This window comes from Euprymna scolopes, chromosome 23 (assembly GCF_053919585.1).
Source record: "Euprymna scolopes isolate OS-2025 chromosome 23, ASM5391958v1, whole genome shotgun sequence".
NCBI classification, from domain to species: Eukaryota; Metazoa; Mollusca; class Cephalopoda; order Sepiida; family Sepiolidae; genus Euprymna; species Euprymna scolopes.
Window position 1 is genome coordinate 103,885,436 of NC_136504.1, and position 18,599 is coordinate 103,904,034.

At 33.2% G+C, this 18,599-nt stretch overlaps 1 protein-coding gene across 2 annotated transcripts in view; it reads left to right on the forward strand.

Moving 5' to 3' along the window:
* The first annotated feature begins 6,645 nt into the window (after positions 1-6,645).
* The window catches only part of LOC145246096 (uncharacterized), a 48,217-nt gene continuing 36,263 nt past the window's right edge, over positions 6,646-18,599 (forward strand). Inside the window, exons 1-2 of one of the 2 annotated variants that reach the window (XR_013863084.1) lie at positions 6,646-6,764; positions 9,465-12,725. The gene's annotated coding sequence lies outside the window, so the exon portion shown is untranslated. Of the gene's footprint in view, positions 6,765-9,464; positions 12,726-18,599 lie in introns of those variants that run through there. The other variant, XM_080107937.1, reaches the window with a different exon arrangement.

Here is an 18,599-nt window from a genome sequence, read left to right on the forward strand (position 1 = left end):
ACATCTATCCGTAAACAGGTTCATTTCAATGATCACATCACCTCATCACAAAGTGAACACACTAACACAAACAATAGCTTACACCAACTAGCACCAAAACAATCAACATATAACACAAAATGTGGCCGTGAAATACATAGGCCAAAAAGATATAAATAACATATGTACTGGTGTATATAAAAACATTTAAACAATGTTTTTTATCTATCCGGTTAGGAGGATGTAGTAATATCATAGAACTACTTTCATACGCGCAAGAGTTATGGCCTTGGCGTATGAATATATACGAGGTTCTCACTTCCCGCTCGGACATGGGTTAGTCAACATGTGTATATATTTTCCTTATGTGTATATGCATTAATAAATCATTTGTTCATATAAACGTATTTGCTATAATTCAAGCATTAACACACCCACATACCAATTCAACATTTATGAGTGCCGAACACTGCACATACACAATTTTAACGCCAATGACAGACAATCCTGTGTTTATTGGTTGGCAGGGGACAAGGGTGGCGATAGTATATTGCCCCCAACTTTGTTGCGAGATATGTGCCCAAACTTATTGCAATGATAGCATTGTACTGTTCTCTGTGCTCGTGGATATACACCCCTTCTATCTCTCCGGCACTTCTTAATAAAATGATTGGCCTCCCCACATTTATAGCACATCAGGCTCGCGCCTTTATTGCTACCTGGGAGAGACCCAGATTGCCTCCATGCGGTTCGAGTGCTGCATGTCGAATACTAGCTGCTGCCGCAATTGGTTCCTGTTCCTTACAAATGTTTCGAGCTCAGGCCAATAACTCGTCTGTTGTCAATTCATCAATTCGTGACGATGCCCGCAACAGTTTACTGATCTCCTCAGGTAAGCCTACTAAAAAGGCACAGCTTAATATCTTGTCATTTACACCACTAAACGGTACAGATAACTTTCGTAGGTCAGCTAGCTACATGTCAACCGTTTCTTTGAGGTGACTCGCCGGCTCGTGAACTGTTGACATGCAACAAACGGATCTGTACCAAACGCTGTATACAGGCTCAGCTTGATTTCATCCCAGTCTGGTTCATCCTCGAGTTGCTGGTAGACTCCATAGGCCTCTCCGATTAACCTCAAAGGGATGACTGTGGCTGGTTCTTTAATTTTGCACAGCTTACAGATTTTCTCAGCCTTCTCAACCCATTCGACGACAGACCGTCCAGTGGTAGATCCGTCAAACTCGGGTATCAAGCGAAAATCGAATCTGTCCATGTTTTCCTGTTTCTTTGTAGTCATCGCACACCAAGGGCCGAAATAGCTTATAATTTAACCAACGTGCCCTTCATATCAATTTCTTGGTTAAGTTCGACACTGTTGGCCAAATTTCCAACTTCCAAACTTCTATATACGTAACGCACCTTCTCTCAACTCCAAAGGCACTTTTGTTGATCGAACTTACTTCTTCAAAATCCAACTTCAAAAGTGAATCTGCTCTCTGAGGACTCAACCTTCTTTTATTTCCAACTAGGAGCATCTCATCTGCATATCAAGTGGTAACATTTCAGGCATATAAAAAGATAAGGCAGGCATTTTGGTTTCTTTTTCCTCATTCATATTGTTCCACGACCGACCCGTTGAAATATGCATACATACTAGTTAGGTAAATCACGCATTTCCCTACAGAAACTCAATACTAGCCTCAAGAGATGCCTACATAAAATACCAACATTGAAGCAACTGAACCCAGCTTTTGCAAAAACCAAGGTGTTCAGCAAACTTGACGCCAAGGCGAGACACAGGTCGATCCACCTAGATGAGGAATCACAGACCTTGACAATCTGCAAGATAGCATTCGAACGAGTATGCTTTAAAACGTCTACCATTTTGCATAACTTCTCACAAGATATCTTTCAAGCTAAAATGGACCAAATCATAGAAGGCCTAGATGGTGCAGCTAACATTGCCTATTATGTACCAACATTTACCTAGAACGACTAGGACCACGACAAAAACCTGCGTAATCTCATGGCTTGAACATCCGAAACAGGGTTCTTTTTTAACAGAAAAAAATGTTTCATAAAGCAAACCAGCATATCTTTTGGAAACGTTGACACCCAAACGGAATCAAGCCGGATCTAGATAAGGTGCGCAACATAAAGGAAATGCCAAACCAACGAAATAAAGGGGAATTACTATGTTTTCTGGGCATGTTGAATTACCTGTCGCAATATATATTCCTTACTGAAAAGGCGCACCCACTGTGCGGTCTTCTTAAATCCCAAGCACGATGGCTTTGGGACTCTAACCACCAAAAGTGCTACGACCATCTCAAGGAAATGATATCCCATGAAACATGCCTGTCATACTGTGACCAGACCAAGCCTATAACGCTCAAAGTGGATGCTTCGTGTAAGGGCCTTGGAGTGGCACTGATCCAAGATTGCAAACCAATTGCATTTGGATCCAAAACACTAACCGATGCCCAAACCAGATACAGCATCATCGAACAGGAGATGTTGGCTGCACTACATGGTATTTATCGATACCATACACACCTCTATGGAAAAGCCTCCTCTATCATCATAAGCCATTTGTCACCATATGCGATAAATCACTGCATTCAGCACGACACTGGCATATTTTGCTAAAGATCCGGGGCTATTTATATCGAATCAGTAAGAGACCGGGCAGCAAAATAATCCTTCCTGACACTCTAAGTCGACTACCTTACCCTATTGAGCTGGAGATACCCACAGAGATCCGCTCATATTGGTCCTTCTGCGATGAACTTGCCGACGAATCTGGAATCTTCTTCAAGGGCCAACAAGTACTAATCCCATATCCCAAAAGAGAGAGCATTCTCCATCAGCTCCACCAAGCCCATCAAGGCATATACAAAACACACAGGTTCGCCAAAGAAAATGTGTACTGGGTCAATATTAACAAGGATATTGAAAGGGTGTGCAGGTCATGCGCACTTTGTCAAGGATGCAAGGATGCGCACAGGTATGAACCACTGCTCTCACATGACATTGCCTCCCAGCCATGGAAGCTCATCGGATCCAAGCTATTTGAGATTGATAGACATCAATTTAAAAGTCGCCGATTAAAAAACAAAACAAAACATATATTTATAGTTAACTATATTTCCCGTTTGCTTTCTCCCCTTATAAGATAATATATAAAAATACATAAGAATTCTTAATCAATTGATTTTGTGTTTTTTTAATTGCATGTCTAGCAGTGTCAGAAATCGTCAGTAAAAATTCGTGGTAAACACTGGAATATTTAGACTTACTGCCTTTCGAAGCTCATAAATTCTTGAAAAATGTAATTCAATCCGTACTTTTTTTTTAATTAAAGGAACAAAGATCAAATTTAAAAAAAATAACAGGTTTAATAGCAAATTATGCAATATTTGTTTTTTTTTTAATCGGTTTTCTTTAAAAAAGATTTAAAGAAAATCAACGAAATTTTACTTACTTCGATTATAAAAAATATATATAAATTTCAAAAAATCACTTACCTATAAAAACTATTATTCCAAGCGTACTTCAATTGTTCATTGTTAAAAATTTATCCATATTTATACTTATATTCCATGTCCTTTTAAATAAAATACTTTTTTAAACAAGAATAAAAAAAAACGCGAACTCCGATTTTTTTAACTGTTCAAATAAAGGGAGACAAGTATGATTTTATTCGCCTTTATTTTCCGGTGGCTTTACAGGGACATAATTAATATATCTTTTTATTGCTAGCTGTAAACAAAAATAAGTATTTTGGTGCCTCCGTAGGTAAAAACTGAACACATTCACTTATAAATTTTTGCCGTAAAAAAAAAACAAAAAACAGTCGACCGATTTTTTATTTTTTTTTATTCTCTTCATGAAATACATGCGTTTTTGATTGATATATTTTAATACTTCTTTATCGACTGAATTTTTTTAATACCGAAAAAAAAAGAAAACATTGAATGAAATAGAAAAATTATCGTAAGCGTCCGCTATTTACTTGACATTCTAAGCATAACATAAGCTTCCACTAAAAAAAAAAAAAAAATCCACGTGGTTAAAAAAAAAAAGTTTTTGCACTTTGGACTTTACAGGTAAATTTAAAAAAAAACACTTCTTTTGTGTTGTTTTAAATTAGAATATTTTATTTATTGATCTTTTATCTTCAATTTGTGATATATAAAACTTTGGTGAGTAAATTACTTATTTAAATTTTAATAGACATTTCAAAATGCGGGGGGGTGAATAAAAAAAACGTTTGTCTAAAATATTATATTAGGTTTATTGGAAAGAGCATAAAATTTCACATTGACCCTGAAAATATCGAAATAAGTGAACAAATAGAAAAACTTTGATAGATTTTTAAAGTTTAAAAATTGAAAAAAATTTAACTCGTAAAATTCAATTGATTTCATTACGTAAAAAAAAAAATGGCTGCATGAAGGCGCGCCGGCACTTTGCAAACACAGTTGTTTTTTTTTTTAAATATTACTCATTTTGTAGCCCCCCCCCCGCCCCTCATATTTTGTTTGTCTCTTTTTACCGAACAAAATATGGAGCCCCGTAGGTAATCAAATGAACATACAGTAAAACCGTATTTCATATCTAATATACACATGTTTATGATATTATTAATCGTTAAACTGTGTAAATCTTAAAACCTAACAAAATTATAACAAAGATTAATTATTAATTGCAGTTTGAAGAAGATAAATAAAGGTTTTAAAAAATCATTAAGTCGCTTCTGCTTTTTTCATAGTTCTTTTGAGCTGACCAGTCGCACCAGATTTCGCCTCCCGACTACCAGTGGCCACTCCTCGTCAAAACATGTGCGCGGACGGTTAGCGACCTGCATACGTTCGCCCTTTCTTTCTCCCCCGTTTTCATAAAGCAACAGTCGCTTTATGTGTGCCTTTTCATTTCCTCCTCACGTTTGGATTTTTCATCTTTTGAAATGAATATTAGCTTTTTATTTTTCTATGAAAAATAAACGTGTTCAAATTTATTCAACAAGCGTTTTCATTCCTTCATTTTCTGTTTGTTTCATTGTATATTTTTGCAGCGATTTGGTGTATTATTATACACTAACCCGTTACAGTTCGTATAGTTAACACAAATCTGACGCCACGGAAATATGCGGTCCATTTTTCACAATCGTTTGGCAATTCCTATAATACAAGTAATTATACATTTTCATCTTTTTTTTTCTTCTTTTTTTCAAGAAAGTGTCAAATTTAGTATATGTTTATTATCTATTTATTTTCGCTGTTTTATTTGGAAATCGAATATGATTTTTATTTCTCCTGAAATAATTTTTTTTTTTCATATGTAATACTAAATTGATTTAACTTCACTGCATACAAGATATCTATATCGCTTTTCAAAAAAATTAATAAATAAAATAAATAAATATATAAATAAAAATAAAACACTTTATTTCAAATTTACCTCTTTTTTTTTTACGGCAAATGAAAAAAATATGTAGATAAGGGTTTATTTTTTTAGAACAGTTTTAGTCATAGTTTATTGAATTGCAAGTAAACGCAATGTTATATATTGTCACGTCGATGTAATGAATATATCCAATAAGTACTAATAATCAAAAAATGGCTTTCTAACAATTTTAGTCATTCACCCTGTTGAAATCTGTTTTTGTTGATTATAATGAATTTAGTTGCAGATTCACAGTAAATATGTATAAGACTAAATACGTTTGAAAAATGGTTCCAGCAAAAATAATTTGGTTAATGTGTAGTTTAGCGGCGTAAATTATTTGACAAACAAAAATTTATAAAAACTATTTATTTTATATAAAACATATTATTAGACGTAAAGGCTGAAATAAAACCAGAAAAAATATTTTTATTTTTTTCATTGTTTTTTTTTTTATTAGACTAAATGTAGGACATTCGAAGCCGCCATATTGCTTTTAAGAGTTGATCTATCTAAGGTTTCACAGATTGGCCTTTTTAAGGCCAAATTTGGCTTTTTTTTACGCTCTTTCATATAAAAAATGGCGACCAAAAACAGAGTTCATGAAAGAGCATAAAAAGGGGCCAAATTTGGCATTAAAAATGCCAATCTGTCAAACCTTAGAAAGGCCAAATTTTAAAAATAGTATGTCGGCCTCGATTGTCGTACATTTAGTTCAATAAAAATGTTTAAAAAATAATAAAAATAAATTTTTTTCAGGTTTTATTTTAGCCTTAGGGTCTAATAATGTGCTTAGTTTTTATAATTTTTTGTCTGTCAGGTAATGTGCGCCGGCGCACTGCGCCGCTAAACTACACATTTGCCAATAATTTTTAAAAGATATTTAACTACAGTTTTTTGTCGAATCATATTTTAAAAACCATCCATAATTGAAAAATAATTTTAAAAAAAAACAAAGTAAATGTCGAAGTTTTCCAGTCTCAGTCATTTCAATATGGCGTTTTGTTGTTTCTTTTCTTTATCTTTAAATTTAACTCAAGATTATATGTTCTCGTTACTCTCACAGCATAAATACTTAACTAAATAAAATTAAAATAAATTGATTTAAAAAACGGGCAATCGTGCTGTTCAAGTGATTCGCATTATGTATTTATTTGTTTATTCATTTATTTTACTTCTGAGGTTTTCTGCGGAGCTGATTTCTTTTGTTGCCATCTTGCCATCAGTACGATTCCCTTAAACATATACTTTATCTTTTAATTTGTATTTATGATCATTGTTAGTATTAAATTTCTTCAAATCTAATAATTGCTAGGAAGGAAATTTGTATCAAAGTAAGTATAATGTTTAGTAGATTTATTTTATTGTTATAAATGTTTATTAAGCTTTCTGTATGAGGCGTAACAAATTTATTTATGGAAAATGTCAATATTTATGATTAAGCTAAGTATAATGTTTATTAAGTTTATTTTATTTTTGTAAATGCTTATAGAGATTTCTTTATGAGGTGTAACGAATTTGCTTATGGAAAATTTTAATATTTATTTATATCTGAAAAACTTTCGTAACCAGTAGAAAAATCTAGAAAAAACATTGCATTATTAATATTAGTATTTATTGTCTTCCCACGAAAGCAAAATGCGACACGAGGTCGTTTTTTATGTGGAGTGAAACCAGCTCTCCCCCCCCCCGAAAAAAAGGTAAAAGGGGCACTCTGGTTGGGACCAAGCATAATAATTGTCTCAAAATAGAGGGGTTCTCCCCCCGTTGACTGAGACAAATTAACGTAAGTGTAGAGCAATGCTACACTGTAGCATCAGAACAGATACTACATTTTGATCTTGGTCCAAAGATTGATACAATCTTCATATATTCCAAAACTTATATATTCTTTATTTTTCACTCGGCACATATCGTGCTGTTTAACATATGTACGTGAATGTCATTAAATAGAAGAAGCATTTGTAATAAACGAATCTATTTCTGCATTATTTGGAAAAGAAAATCAGGTATTAATAATCATTTATCTAAAAATAATAATATTGTTTTTTACTTTTAAAAAATCCAGTGCTTTATCGTGCTAATTAATAAAAAATATGAATATGGGTGATATTAAATGCAAAAAGTCATTGTAATAGACGATTTATTTATTACTAGCGGTGGGTAGCGGCGTTGCCCAAGTGTTTTGGGGTGTGTGTGATCGTTCGGGGATGGGGGTGTTAATGAAAACGTAAGAATAAGCGAAGTAAAAAAAAAAGAAAAACGGGCGTGAAAAATACCCTCTCAAAAAAAAAAAACATGTAAAAAATGGCTTAAATAGCCCTGCTTCAATATTAAAATTTAAAAAATCGAAAAAAAACCATCTCACACCACGATTCGAACCCAAAACGTTTAGATAATGAGATCGTGCTCTAAGCAACTGAGCTAAGACAACGTCCACGAAATTGTGTCAGTTTTTCAAATATTTAAACTAAATGAGGTTACAACGTCGTATGACGCATGTGTAGAAGCGGAATTATCATGAGAGGACGGTTTTGCTGACCCTCCCCCCCCCCTGTAGAAAAGTGATGATTTCAGGGTGAAAAAACTAACGTTTTTGTCCAATTTTTTTAATATTTGTCGGGCGAAGGTTGGAAGTTTTAAATGATACCGATCTGGCGAAAATCCGTGACCCAAGTGGAAAGTTTTTGCGAGACATACAAACACACAAACAAATATACATACATACATACACACATTTTCGCTTTTATATATATGGAAGATTAGAATCATACGCCTTATATATTAATAAAAAACAAAAATCAAAATTACATTCTATTCTTTTTATTAGATTATACGTAAACAGCATGAAAAACATGGGGTATTTATGCATGGCAGTTACATGAGGCGAATGTTTATATTTTAGTTTTCAGAACCGCCGACAGATATCGCTTGTCAGGGCTCGATAACTCTTCCTTTTATTAAAGTTAGTGCAAACTAAAATTATATTTTTATATATTTTTATACAATCGTTCTGTACAGTATATATATATATATATATATATATATATATATATATATATATATATATATATTCATAAACCTCTATAAATGTTTCATGTTTTTTAAATTATATTATATTGTGCTACATTTTTATACAACCTTACAGAAAAAAATAATTCTAAACACAATCTATAAATGTTTCATTTTTTTATTATATTATTTTATTTTTAGTTATGAATCGCTCATTGGAAAAAAGTTATATTAATACATTTATTATACAATAAATGTTTCGATTTTCATATATATTTGTGTTATTTATTTTGTTATTATATATTTTTGCGTTATCGTAAACACTTGTTTATATTTGAGGTTCATATTATGGCCGCTGGATGTCAGTTCTCTTTCTAAGAATAGGGTCGATAACTCGGCTCTGATGCTATTATGTAACTGTCATACAGAAGTATCAAACTAAGTCGTAAATATAACAGACACACAAAGATACATGAAAGTAAAAATCAAAACAAATAATCAGCAAATAACTGTTAACAAATACACAAAGACTAGGTTTTCCAACTTAAAAGCTTGAGTAACACCTCCTAACATTCCACAGATAAAGATAAGCTTTTAAGTGTCGAAAGTTATTTTTACCTTATCGACGAGTATTTAGATCAAACCCTTCTAATTGAAAAAAAAAACATGCAATGTGTTGATGGTAATGCATTTAACAAACAACAAATATATATTTTGTTTTTACATATAAGTAATAGTACAATTTGTAATTTACTAGAATTTTCTGTAAATACTGTATTTATTTACTCCTAAGTTTTAAAGATTTAATAAAATTATATTGAAAGCTAAATGTAAAAGTTGAAATGTAGGTTAGGAAGATAAATAAAATTATTAATTAATCAAAAATATTATTTCATACAGAAATCAACAATTATATATGTTTTTCTACAAAAATCATATTGAGAAATAAAATTAACCATTAGTGTCCATAATAGAAAATTATTGTAGTTCAGTTTAAATAATGTATTTGTTTTCATTTACAGATTATAGACTCGGATAGAAAGGATGTCAATACTGAATGGTGAATGAGTATTGGTATAAATATTTTTTTACTAATATGAAAATGGAAACACACTCAAAGGAAAAATCCTATTCTTGTCAATTTTGTGCGTCTGCATTTTCTCGGAGTGACTATCTAAAAATACACATGCTAACACACACTGGAGAGAAACCATATTCTTGCCAGATTTGTGGATCTGCATTTTCTCAGAGAAGCCATCTACATAGGCATACGCGAAAACACACAGGGGAGAAACCGTTTTGTTGTCAAATTTGCGGATCTACATTTTCACTAAATACCTCCCTAAAATACCACATGCGAACACACACAGGGGAGAAACCTTTTTCTTGTCAAGTTTGTGGAACTTCCTTTTCAATGAGTTGTTCTCTAAAAAATCACATGCGAACACACACAGGAGAGAAACCTTTTTCTTGTCAAGTTTGTGGAACTTCATTTTCAATGAATTCTTCTCTAAAAAATCACATGCGAACACACACAGGAGAGAAACCTTTTTCTTGTCACGTTTGTGAATTTTCATTTTCAAATAATTCTTCTCTAAAAAACCACGTGCAAACGCATACAGCAGAGTCAGCTTATTCTTGTCAAGTTTGTGGGTCTACATTTTCAAACAATTCCTCTCTAAAAAATCACATGCGTACACACACTGGAGAGAAACCATATGATTGTAACGTTTGTGGATCTGTATTTTCTAAGAATGGCAATCTTAAAAGGCACATGAGAAGACACTAATTTAAATAGTAATATATGAACACACAAATAATATTTTGTCAAGTTTGTGGGTTTCATTTTATGAGATATTTATTTGTCAAAAATACATTCAAACACACGAGAAAAATCATAATGTCAAGTTTTTGGGTTTGTAAAACTACCTGTAGTTTGAAGGTTACATCTTTAGTGTTAGTGACAACCAAAATACAGTTGTGAATTATTCATGGATAATGGCACAAGAGAAACGTGCATGCTATCATTGTGAATTACATAAATGGTTAGCTTTAAATTCTGTGAATGTTCCCAGGTTCAACATAATTATTTCAGAGTTCAACAGGATACAGCTGAGGAAGGTCAACCGAAATGTGGTGATAATAGTCGTGTAAAGAATCTAAATAATACCAATAAACAACCATCATCTAAAAAATTCAGAACCGTAAGCACTATACTTCAATTTTCACAATGTTTTTTTATTAATAAAAACAAATTTTGTAACGTTTTATTTATACAAGTACCAGTTAAAACAAATAATTTTCCAAGTTTAAAATTTCACTATTTGAAAATAACATTTAAATAAAATGTTTTATATCACAAATGGTATTGGATGCATCATTAAGCATTGAAATCTACTAATATATTTCACAACGTACTAATTTTTTTTTGAAGTAGCAGCGAATGTGGATGTTGTTTTAGGCGACTATTTTTAATTACATGGATTCGAACGATTCTGTAATAATTCTATGCCATTTTTTGTAAAACTGTTTATCTTTGATCGAAAAATGTACCTCCGTTTCAATATCACTTCTGAGTGTGAGCTACATCTCTTTCTCTAGCACATTCTCTAGAGGGTGCCAGGGTTGATAGATATCTGGAGATGAGGGTGAGTGCCAAAGCATTTCACGGTGCATTTCATATTGTTTCACCATTGTTGCAAGTAACTTGTGGCATGGTGCATCGTATTGGCAAAAACACTTTCTTCATTTGTAGAAAATTGACTTCTTTTTTTGAAGCATTCAAATAATTTTATATAATATACGCCATTGATGATTCATCTTTTTAAGCAAATCTATAAACAAAAAATCTTTCACATCTCCAAATGCAGAAGCTCTAAACTTGCTTTCTGGTGTTTGTGTCTTTGGTCAGCCTTCACCTGCGGTCTTGTGCATCCATGTTTCATCCCAATTACATATTGATGCAAAAGCTTTTCTGTTGCATTGAGAAACTTACAAACAGCACTCTTAAAATCTTGTTTGTTTATCAACTGTGAACAAACATGGAACCTACTTTAAACCCAGCTTTTTTATTGAGAAATGTGCATGTAAACTGGTAATATCTGTAATGGCTAAACCGAGTTTGTAGATTTGTTTGATGCTTTCTGTGTTAACTGCCGACTTTTTCCAAGCTACGCATTCAGCATCATTTGTGTCTGTATGATCGAGTTTAAATTCTAACTATTGAGCAGAGTCAAAATTAGACTTATAAAACCATCGTTCTCCCAGAAAAGCGTTTTTCTTATTAGGAAAATAGTTTTAAAAAGCTCAGTATAAGACTAACTTTTAAAAAAGGCTGTCAAACATACTTTCATTAACGATAGACGTTAAACAGATGGTTATAACGAGGATGCTGATGGTGTTGAAGATGATTATAACGAAGGGGATAATGACGAGAAAAAACTTTTTTTAACACACAAAATTCAGACGTTCATTTTTTTTTAAAAGGTTGCACATACTATAGCTTTAATCAACTGATTACCCGATTTTATTCGAACTTTTACACATGCTATTTGAAGGTTAGTATTTAATAAAATTCGTATAAATTGTTTATTAGTAACACCATTTACATCTCAAGTCTAGATAGTATTGCGTGATGTGTTACAGAACAAAAATATTTGGTCTCTAAATTGTGTTCATACTATAAAGACCCAAACAGTTTTTTCTTTATCTTCTACATATTCATTTCAAACAACATGCAGCCAAAACAAATGAGTAGCCAATCTTTTTTAACAGAGAAACGTTTTTTCACTTAGAACATTCTCAGATTATTTGAACTCTTATTCTTTATGAATACTTTGAATATGTATTTTTCATGCATAAACTTAATTATTGTTCTTTTCATTTGATCTCACAAAATATTAAGATAGAAATGTTCTAGATCAATTACAATAACTTTTTAAAAAGCTCATTTAAAAAAGTTTATGTCGAAATAAAATTCGGCAGAATGCATTTCGATTTTATCTTAAATAATACATCTATTTTAATCATTTGTAGATATAAATAAAAGAGAATTTGAATTACTTCGTGGCTTCTAAGAAAATGGATGTTTTCTTATCGAAAAGCAAAATTCATCTTGGATTTTTAATGATAGGAAGCTTGATAGTAGGCGGAAACAATTGTATATTCAAAATTTAAAAAAATTATCATTTGATGAATTTGTGAGAAATTTGGCCTGTAACATTTAATGCATGAGATATAATTTTATATATATTTTATGAAGACGACTTAATAAAGTTTATTAATTTAAATGAAATTTCGGAGTGGATAATTCATGTTGAATTCAGTTAGATATGATTATAAACCCATAATGATGCTGACAAGTGCACGCATGCAGTTAACAGAGATCTCAAAGGTTTTATGATCTCAGTAGAATGATGTAGCTGTTACAAGGAATATAATGTAATATCCTCTGTTTCATAAATAAGAAGTGTCCTACGCTTCAGAGTTCAATTGTTTTAGTAGAAATGTTATTAGTTTTATAGTCCTTAGTATATATTGGGCGCTGTATTATTTTAGTAGAGTTTGCTAGTGAGGTAAACATGCTTCTTGGATAAAATCGCTCGTTAAAAATGACTGTGTGTATCTATCTGATTAGGTTTGCTGGAAATGAAGAAGACAGAGATACTAGCTGCCATATATGAAAATACCAAAAACTTCTCTACAATTAAATTAATTATAATTAAGAGAATAGAAACTCAAAAGCATTAAACACACAAGAAGGTAAGATTGATTCGGTTAATTGGTATTGATTAAAGAAAGAGAATAGAGTCTCAGAGTTTCATCTTGTTCCGCCATGCTTTTGCTAGCAAAGAAGAGGACTTTGTAGCGTCTGTCATCCTCAATCACATTTCACCAAAAACTTCTTGTAAAGGTTATTAAGATCGTGCTGGAAAAATCGCAGGGGATTCGGGTAAGATGAACACTGTGTTTCAAACGCTCACATATCTACACAAGTCGTAACATAAGAGGGAACGCGCATTGCCATACAATAAATGAAATCTTAATGCAACGGAATATATGTTAATTAATTACGGCTACTGTATCTCCTGCTTAGGACTAGATAATACATGCGGTCTGACTCCGGTCTTATTACAAAACTGGTATTATGCCAAAAACTGTATGCATGCTGGGAGTAAACCTGAAAGGGGGAAAATGTTATATAGTGCAAACGAAAATAAATAAACAGATTATGTAGTGTGTCATTTAACATTTAATAGTAGTAGTAGTAGTGGTAGTAGTAGAAGTAGTAGTGAGCATTACAATATATTCTACTATTTGTATTCGAGCATTTTTCAAAATGATTTAATAACTTTTAGTGCATAGTTTTTTTCTTGTGAGTTGCCTCAGTAAGTATTTCCGATTGCCCAACCGGCAATAGTTCTATATGGTTTATATTATCAGAGCAAATTAATTATCTCAGTTGACGATTTGTTTCTCCTCAACCAACAATAGAACAGATCACGTATTTCGGTGATTTCTTATATAAACTTGTTTCTTTGTTTTGTTCTGCAAATAGGTGGCCTCGTTTTATTTCTTTTATCAGTTCTTTAGTGTCAATAGCCTTTAAGTATTGGGTCTTGTTCTTTTCTTTTTTTATAAGTACTTTATTTTCAATGGTTTCTCATTTATTTCTTGAAGCTGTATTCTAGTAGACTCAGTGTATGTGTTAGACAGCCTGACTGAACAGCACATGATGTGTGACTAGCTTGTGTGAAGTATATTGGGGAACCTGGGGCAAAATGAGATAGCGGGGTAAAACGAGACACCACAGATAACTGAAACAGAGAGAGAGAGAGAGAGAGAGAGAGAGAGAGCTCTTTTGTGAGGAGTCTGATCAAGATATCATGTGGTAACGCCTTGCCGCCAACATCTACCATTGTTTTATTCAGTCCCGTACATCAAAAAAGGGTAAGTATTCAAAATTTATCTATTTAGATCTGCGAAGAATTGTACTCTGAGAGTGCAGAAAGCCGAGTAGCCTGTCATGGGGACTGTAGGAAATGGGTACATTACGGCTGTGCAGGTCTAGACGAATGCAACAAGACCCCAATCTTCATTTGTGAGCTCTGTGAAGACTTATTCAGACCAAGATCCGTCCCGTTTTGCCCCAAGCATGGGGTAAAACGGGACAATACAGTTAGCTGAATCTGTATTTCTTTTGAAAATAATTTCTCATCTTTTTTTTTTTTTTTTGCGGCATTGTTTTTCAATACTTTGAATGTTCAGTGCACAGAATATGGTTTATATGTCAATGCTACCTTTGACTCGACAGTTCTTTTCCCCTTAAGTATCTCGTTTTGCCCCAGGTTCCCCTTCATATCAAGGTGACCAAACAAAGTATTGTATAGAGAGGTCGAGGACATCCGTTATTCCTCTTCTTCGATGTTTCACTTTCTTCCATTGTAGTTTGGTAAGTTCTCAGAAGTCAAGAGACACTTTTATTAGATGACACAGAATAAAACAGTCGAGATTTCTATTGTTTTTTTTTTTCAGTGGTCATATATTTCGTCTTCATTATCAGGCCTATTTTGACCGCTTGTAGATAATTCTAGAACTAATGACTGTAATAATGCCGTAAGAACAAAACAGATTTAATGTGCAGTGATCAGTAATAAAAACAATCATAATTTTCAGCGCTCAATAAATTGCAATAGTTGACAAAACAACGACAAGAGGCTGGTGAGATATAATTTTGAGATTCGAAAAAGTGGTCGAGAATTAAAATATACAACAAAGAAATATTAACATTAGCTATAAAAGTTACTTTGCAACCGACCTGAATCATTTATTAGTGTTTTAAAGTAGTTTTTAACGCTCTTTGTTTCGTATCAAATGTTAACTTTTTACGAGTCGTAAGAATTCAAGATGGCCAAAACTTACTATCCTACTTCTTTTTGTTTGCAGACAACAGCCTTGATTTCAAATTTTAGTAAGCGCACATTTTGGTAGGAGAAGCCTGCCTGGTAATTGGCACATGACTCTGCGGACATTTTGGATGTACATTTGTTTTGTTTACATTTATAAGAAGTTCCGTCCTCGTAATGACAGTATTTGTAAACATTACATTTAATTTAGATAATTATTGCGCATAAATACTAATTTCTTTTCTTTTAAGTTTTTTTTTTTTTTTTGAGGAGGATTACTTTTCTTTTAATTTTTATGGGGATTTTTAGGAGATTTTACTGTTTTCTGTTTACATTGGGGGAGGAGGCGGGTGCGCGGGTGTTGGGGCGCGTGCAAAAAAACAAACAAAAAATGAGGTTCTTATTACTATACACATAGATTCGAAAAAGTGGTAAAAAATGTAAAAAAAAAAAAATACAACAAAGAAATATTTACATTAGCTATAAAAGTTACTTTGCAACCTACCTGAATCATTTGTTAACGTTTTAAAGTAGCTTTAAACGCTCTTTATTTCGTATCAAATATTAACTTTTTACGAGTCGTAAGAATTCATGGCTCTGCGGACATATATCTTTGCGGACATTTTGAGTGCAGATTTTTCTTGTTTACATTTTTAAAAAGTTGCGTCCTCGTAATGAAAGTATTTGTAAACATTACATTTAATTTAGATCATTATTGCGCATAAATACTAATTTCTTTTCTTTTAAGTTTTAATTTGGGGAGGATTTTAGTATAGGTTACTGTTTTCTGTTTACATTGGAGGAGGAGGAGGCGACGGGGCATGTTGGATTGTTGGTGTTGGGGTGCGCGCAAAAACAAACGAAAAATGTACACCCAAAATGTTCGCATAGACATATGTCCGCAGCAGTCGTCAACAAGTAGCAGTGGGAGGGGTGAGTGAGAGAGGTCTGTATAGGTCACTTGATGGCGTCTCTCTGGCGATCGCAGCTGAGATCCCAAAGGCCTAAAAATAATCCTTTAATCAATGCGCGTTGCCAACCGATTGGTCAGTGAGGCCGAATCACTTTGATACCGGGCATTGATCCGCTTATAGTAAATAGTTTGTTAACTGCTACAGCGCCATGTGCCGAATACGAGGCAGGCGCCTCCTCCCACCAAAATTTGGAGTAAAGTATTTTTCATAATTATATGATTTTGGTGACTTTGGTTTTTATACGCTTCCTTGCTTTTATTAAACTGCTTGTTTTTAATGTCCAATCTAAAAAGGTAAATCCGATTGTTGTAAAATATATTCGTGCCCCCCCTTACTTTGTTTCATTTTGTACAAGACGATTTAAATTTCGAAGTGACTATTCGCAGCCGGCTGCGGCTATTCTAAAATGCTATTCGCAGCCGGCCGGCGGCGAAACCGGAAGTTGTCGAGTCGACGGTATTGATCTCAAAATTATTAAAAAAAAAAAACCTTACCAGAAATTTATATTCACTTTATTGAAAAGAGCATAAAATTTCACATTGAACCTGAAAATTACGTAAAAATTGAACTAATAGAAAAATTTAGATCGATTTTTAAAGTTAAAAAAAGTGAACTCGTAAAAATCAATGTATTTGTATACGTAAAAAAATGGCTGCTTGTAACATCGGAGAAAACGCGCTTAGACATTTTGTTAACATTGTTTTTAAAAAATAAAAAATAATACTTCTATTATGTTTTAAACGACTGTAATAGTTTATTTTGGAAGTATATTTCATAAGGAAAATAAACAACCCACTTTAAAAACAGAAATTACGAGTTTTATATATTTTATTCGCAGTTTTTTGTTGGGGGTGTCAAAAATTCCGCCTAAAATTCTACATCTAGCGGGCGGGCAACGAAGCCTGTAAAATGGCGACAGGTAGAGCCAGTCTCCAGGGGTTAATACCATCTAAACGGTAAATTTGCTGTGGGGCTGATTATCAGATTCGTTGTCAGCGACCCGAAAACCTGTGTAAGTAGGCAGGACTAAAGTGATCGGTGTTATGAAAGAATGGTAATATCGCGGTTCAAAAATACCAGTAAATACGCTAATTTTATTAAAAATAAACTTTGCCAAAAACCACAAATTATTTACTAAAAACAAAAATATTTCGCAACTGAGCAAGTGATAAGCCATGCCCATGCCGTTCTCTGCATGAGTACCCCAAATTCTCCGCTGTATTAGTAATGAAAAACTAAAACAAATAATTAAAATGAAAAGACATGTTAAATTCTCCGCTCAAAATAAAAAATGGGAGAGAGAAAAATTAAATTCGCCACTGTGTTGGTAATTAAAAATTAAAACAACTTATTTTTTACTTGTAAACTGGTTTATTAATTGTAGAAAACAAAAATAAACGGGAGAAAAAAGCAGCTCAAAATGAAAGAAATTGTTAAATTCTATTACAAAAGAAAACAAATTATTTTTACAATTCTGCCAAGAATTTACTTAATATTTGTCTGACGTCACTTCCGGCTGCGAATAGCATTTTAGAATAGCCGCAGCCGGCTGCGAATATCAATATCTTCACTGTTCACTAATATTTGCTAAAGTTTTCGTTTATAATTATAACCAAATATAATCTGGTCTATTCACTACAACCGTATTTGCTTAATAAATTTATATTTTAATATTTTGTATTCATTGTGAATTGCGTCAACAGTAATCACTGAAATATGATTTAAACTTGTGAGAAAATAAAAATAAAAATAAAAATAAAAAAAGGAGATTGCTTACTTGGTGGCGCCGGCCTCGAGGGCGGAATTCTAATCTGAGTGGTTGAGAGAACGAGTCTCTTATAGACTTGGAGGAGTAGGGGGAGGCACTATTCTTCTGTTATAAAAGAATTGTGTCTCTGACTAGCACCAGTTCTGTTAACGACTTACTGGTGAACGGTTGGCACAAATTAGTTACTCGCTGCTCGCCGTACTACAAAACTTGTTACTCGACCCAGTAGGGGGGGTCGCATAGGGCATCCTTTGCAACCCCTCGGAGCTTACGCTATCACCGGGTAATCTACTTTACCCTCTAAATAGTTTTTTTTCCACATCTTGCAAAGGTTTGCTGATTACTCTTTCGTCGGTTAACTACTGTCATGAACGTCACGAAAGAGCAGCTCCTACGCAGAAGGGAGTCATTGACTCAGAAGATTCAGGGACGACTGAAGATGTGTCGTGATGGAGTTAGGCCATCGGCGTACTCATTCTTAAGGACGGAGATTCGACAATTCATTGTCGA